This window comes from Equus przewalskii, chromosome 26 (genome assembly GCF_037783145.1).
Source record: "Equus przewalskii isolate Varuska chromosome 26, EquPr2, whole genome shotgun sequence".
NCBI classification, from domain to species: Eukaryota; Metazoa; Chordata; class Mammalia; order Perissodactyla; family Equidae; genus Equus; species Equus przewalskii.
In genome coordinates, this window is record NC_091856.1 from 26101626 (window position 1) to 26107525 (window position 5900).

At 38.4% G+C, this 5900-nt stretch overlaps 1 pseudogene; it reads left to right on the forward strand.

Moving 5' to 3' along the window:
- Positions 1-964, forward strand: LOC103556002 (olfactory receptor 1J4-like; annotated as a pseudogene).
- The last annotated feature ends 4936 nt before the right edge of the window (positions 965-5900 follow it).

Below are 5900 nucleotides of genomic sequence, written 5' to 3' on the forward strand. Positions count from 1 at the left end.
ATGAGGCTGGAGAAGCAGAGTAGCATGTTTGAGTTTCTCCTCCTGGGGTTCCCCATCCTGCCATAGCAGGAAGGCATGTTCTTTGCCCTGTTCCTGGGCGTGTACCTGAGCATAGTGTTGGGGAAAACTGCTCATCAACCTGCTCATCATCTTGCTCATCAGGCTGGACTCTCACCTCCACATCCCCATGCACTTCTTCCTCAGTCACTTGGCCTTCACTGATGTCTCTTTCTCATCTGTCACTGTCCCAAAAATATTGATGGACATGCACAGTGATTGCAAGTCTATCCCCTTCACAGGGAGCACTTCCCAGATGTATTGTTTTCATAGTCTTTGGTTGTGTTATAATATTCCTCTTGGTGTGTTAGCATATGACAGGTATGTGGTCATCTGTCACTCACTGCACTACACAACCATCATGAGGCAGGAGCTGTGTGTCTCATTAGTAGTTACGTCCTGGTTCTTCTGTTGTGCGCATGCCCTGTTGCACGCCCTCCTCTTGGTCCAACTGTCCTTTGCTGACAATACCATCCCCCACTTCTTCCATGACTTCACCGCACTCCAGAAGATGAACTGCTCAGACGTCTCCCTCAATGAGCTGGTCATTTTCACCAAGGGAGGAATGCTTTTCATTCTGCCCTTGAGCTGTGCCTCAGGCTCTTACATCTGTATAGTGACCACCATCCTAAGGGTCCCTTACCAAAAGATTCTTCAAAACCTTGTAAACTTGTGACTCCATCTCTTTGTGGTGTCTTTATATTATATAACAACTGCAAGTGTTTACTTTTTCTCCTCATCATCCATCTCCAAGAATAAAGACATAACTGCTTCTATGATGTGTATGGTAGTCGCCTGCACGTTGAACCCCTTCAACTACAGCTTGAGGAACAGAGATGTGAAACCTGCTTTAGAAATATGTGTTAATAGTGTTAAGTTCATTAGTTCCCAATCATTCAATCTATAAGAATTACACGTTCAAATGAACAAGTTAACTATTAAACCTGAGGAAGCATTCTGAGTGTCCAGTTGAGTCTGTGCTCACATAAGTACAGGGAGGCTGGTCTTTCCCATATGCCTCTCTGCTGACATATACAAGTTCTCATGACCCAGATTGACTTCAATGATTCTGACATTTTCTTAGCACTTTTTAGAGTACATGACACTGTATTCCATCATGCATAAGGCTTCATAAAGGGAGAGGGGAAGTGAGGATGCCAACTGGCAGGAGTGAGAAAGGAAGCTTTTCCAGTTCCGCCATCTCCAAGAGCATTCTGCCTTTCTTCCTTTGGCTTCCCAGTGTCAAGGGAAGGAGGAAACTCAATAGAGTATCACAGAAAATTTTGCCTACATAAGTTGAATTTCCAATTTTTTAAAATCTAGAGGCCAGCCTGGTGGTGCAGTGGTTAAGTTCACACATTCTGCTTCAGCAGCCTGGGTTTCGCCGGTTGGGATCCTGGGTGCGGACCTATGCACCACTTGTCAAGCTATGCTGTGGCAGGTGTCCCACATATAAAAAAGTAGAGGAAGATGGGCACAGCTGTTAGCTCAGGGTCAGTCTTCCTTAGCAAAAAGAAGAGGATTGGCAGCAGCTGTTAGCTCATGGCTAATCCTCTTCAAAAAAAGAAAAAATCTAATATTCTTACAATAAACTTTCAATGACTGTTAACTGCATTTCGTTAAAACTGTGGGCTCACATGACATTTTCTACCTTTAATAAATATGTAGAAATTACATGATTTTGAAAATGTGCTGTTTTATTCAATACTTTAGTTTCTTCTAAGAAAGGAATGTGAGGATATCTTCTGGGGTTGTAGAAATGTTCTATATCTTTATCCAGGTGGTAGCTACAATGGATGTATATGAATAGAAAAATTCATCAAGCCAAACATTTCAGATTTATGCACTCAGTGTATGCAAGTTTAACAGTAATACAAAAGGGAGGAGGGAGAAAATACAACAAACTATGACTATGATTCTCTGATGGGAAGTGAAAAAAATATGTATAATTAATGTCTCTGTTCTGGTGAGGAGATGCTTCCATTTCTCCTACTTGTTTATTTTCTATCCTCTCTAATGTTTTCTTTCTTTGCTTACATCACAAGTCTCTTAAATAAAAGACTTCTTTCTCCTTGCATTATCCTCAAACATTTACCAACATGTCCTCTCCAAATCCATCATCTTGGGGCTTTCAGGTGGGCACAGGTAGGGGTGATGAGGAGAACATGGTGCTGAGTTACCATGGCCTTCCTAGGATGCACAGAATCTAGAGGAGATGGAAGAGTGAATGCAACCAAATTTTTGAGGGAGAGCTGAGGATCCAGAAGTTTAAGTGACTGTATATACACAAGCATTACACTCAAATGAGCCCTAATAAGAAAGAGAACTGACTTTTTAACAAGAGCAGCAATAAAAGATTGAAGGAAATCAGTAGATGGAGTGACAACTTTAGTAGAGTGAAAAATTAAAGAAAATTCTGACAACCTAATATACTACATCAACAAATACACCCTTCAGAACTTAAGGTGTAATAAAGATATTTTCAGAGAAACAAGAACTAAACAAAATTTGCCTGCAGATTTATACTAGTAGAGACACCAGGGGCAGCCCTGTGGCCAAATGGTGATGCTCATGTACTCTGCTTTGGTGGCCCAGGGTTCAGTGGTTCAGATCCTGGGCATGGACCTAGCATGGCTCATCAGGCCATGCTGTGGTGGCGTCCCACATAGCAGAACTAGGAGGACCTACAACTAGAATATACAACTATGCATTGGCTGGCTTTGTGGAGAATAAGAAAAAAAGAAAATGATTTGCAACAGATATTAGCTCAGGGCCAATCTCAAAAAACAATAAAAAAAAGAAAGAGAGGACAACACCCAAAAAACAGTTAGAGAGATACAGTGCAACAGATGTCCATTTGTAGTTCTTTAAAAAAAAAAAATAACACCAAGGGGAATTCTTTAGTCAGCAGGAAAGTGATCATTAGAGAAACTTGAAAATTGCAAAGAAATGAGAATAGAGATATTTATAAGATTGGTAAATATAAAAACAAATATTGACTGAACTAAAAATACCAATAATAACAATATCATTTGGGGATTCTGAATTATCCAAAGGGCATACTTCTGTGAAAATAAATTTGGAAACTCAGTTGAATTAGATAATTTCCAAGGGAAATACATATTACCAAAATTGACTCCCTATGATACAGAAAATCTAAATACATCAAATTCTGTACAATCAATGGAGAGGGCTATTAAGCAACTATTCCATAAAATAGAACCAGGCCCATATGGTTTCATGGGGAATTCTATTAATGATCAAAGACCTGATAGTCTGAATGCCCATGAAATATGCCAGAGCATTGACCATAAAGGAGAACATCTTAATTTGTTTTGTGAATGAAACAAATACACATTAATGTGTAAGCATCTTAAAGAAGTAGAAAAATAAAATTTCCAGTTGACAGTACTTATGAATATTAATGCAAATGTACTCAATAAAATATCATCAAATAGAATCTAACACCACATTAATAAACTAATACCTACAAACAAATGGGATATTTCCAGGAATTTGAAGTTGGATCAGTATCAGGAAATCTTTACTATAATACAAAATATTATTATTATTATATTTTTTTGAGGAAGATTAGCCCTGAGCTAACATCTGCCACCAATCGTCCTCTTTTTGCTGAGGAAGCCTGGTCCTGAGCTAAGATCCATGCCCATCTTCCTCCACTTTATATGTGGGACGCCTACCACAGCATGGCTTGCCATGCGGTGCCATGTCCGCACTCAGGATCTGAACAGGCGAACCCCGAGCTGCCAAAGTGGAACGTGTGCGCTTAACCGTGGCGCCACCTGGCTGGCCCCACAAAATACTATTAAATCTTAGGTTAAGAATCATGTAACTCTTTCCACAGGTGCTGAAAGAGACTTCAAAAGAATTTAATAGCACTCAAGAAAAAAAGACTTGGTGGATTCTCTCTTAATAAAATATATATTTTACATGAAATATGTATGATATATATAAGTATATTTTCATTATGTATAATGTTATATTGTGGATATTATTATACATAAGTAGATACTTATATATCATATATTTCATGTAAAATATACATTATGTATATTATTATATAGAATAAAAAATACATTCCTTAGGTATACAGTCAACATTTTACTTAATGGGAATCATTAGAGGGGTTTCCTTTAACATCAGGATCAAAACCATAATGCTCAGTAATCAATACTGTGGTGAAAATATTAGCCAATGCAACTAGATTAATGACATCAGTTAAAGTCATAATAATTGCAAAAGAAGATGTAAAATCTTCTGATGACTTTAGACATACTTTAAAAACAAGAGAAAAAAAAAGAAATTCTGGGGGCCAGTCTGGCGGCATAGTGGTTAAATTTGGTGTGCTCTGCTTTGGGTCTCTAGGTGCATAGGTTCAGATCCCAGGCACAGACATACACCACTCATCAAGCCATGCTGTGGTGGCAATCCATATTTAAAATAGAGGGAGATTGGCACAGATGTTAACTCAGGGCCAATCTGCCTCAAGGAAACAGAGGAGGATTGGCAGCAGATGTTAGCTTAGGGTCAATCTTCCTCACTAAAAAAAAAAAAAATAAAGACATTCTGAAAGCACAAATTGTTTGGAGGTACTGTAACTGAATAGTCAGTTCAAGAGACTTCAAGTAGTTGTCAGGAGGTAGATATTTGTCAATCCTGCCTCATTCCCTCTTGATCTTTCTTTACTGGAAAACTCACACCTTGGCAGACTAAACTGCCCGCCCACCAGCTCCTCCCTTTTTAGAGTTCAATCTACATACGAAATAGGTCATACCTAAACAGGCTCAGCCGTCTCCAACCCTCTTCCAAAAATGGACAGTTTAGTGTCCCCTTCGCAGTTAAATTGACTTGGGTTCAACACCCTGGTTCTGTGTTCCTGTAGTGTTGTCTGATTTGCAGCATCTCTTCCCTAATCTGTCACACTTCCACAGTGCAATTAATCTATTAAAATAAGGTTTAATTTAATTTATTTATTTAGGCCCTAATTCTAAGTTTCTATTTGTAGGACCTTATTGAGTAAATTTCTTACCTAAACGCAGCCCAATATTATTATTCAGCTTTCCCTGCAAAAAATATTAGCATTCTGTCTTTGAATTCCAGCTTATGCCCTGCTCCAATAGGGTAAGCCTCCAGGTGTGAAACGTTTGAGAGGGTCATTATTTTATCTTTTATAACCTCAGTCATAACACCACACTGAGCATGGTATTTGGACCAGGATGCCAAGTGATTTCCTGAAGTCACATGAGAGATTGCAATCATCTTTCTAGGTCATTCTTGTTACAGGGGAGTCTCTGCTACAATGAGACTGCCTCTCTAACTGGTCAATAACTATTTCCAGGCCTCTGGCTCTTCCTTTCTCTACCTTCTTGTCATATTTGAGTTAACTCCCTTCAAATCTCCAGATTAGGCATCTAAACTTTTAAGGAATATTCTTCCTTAGCGTGTTAATAATTAAAATCAATTAATTCACACTAGTCTATAATATAAAGCAATTAGTAGATTATATTTTTATAATTCATAATTTTAGCTCTGATATTATTATTCTCCAGGTGATAAAGATATCTGTGAATTGATATGGAATGATTTCCAGGATTTACTGTTAATATACAAAAGCAATATGTCCAAGCATATCTGTAGTAAGCTACCCTTTGAAAGAGAAATAAGAAAATATAGAGGTATCTTCTCATTTGAGCAAAAAGGAGCACATGGAGTCAGAGACTAATGTGTTAGGTTTCCTACAAGTCCTGGGTGGGAATGCATGGAAAGTCTGAGGAGATGGATACACCTATTTGTATATTTTGAGCAGGTTATCTTTTACTTAC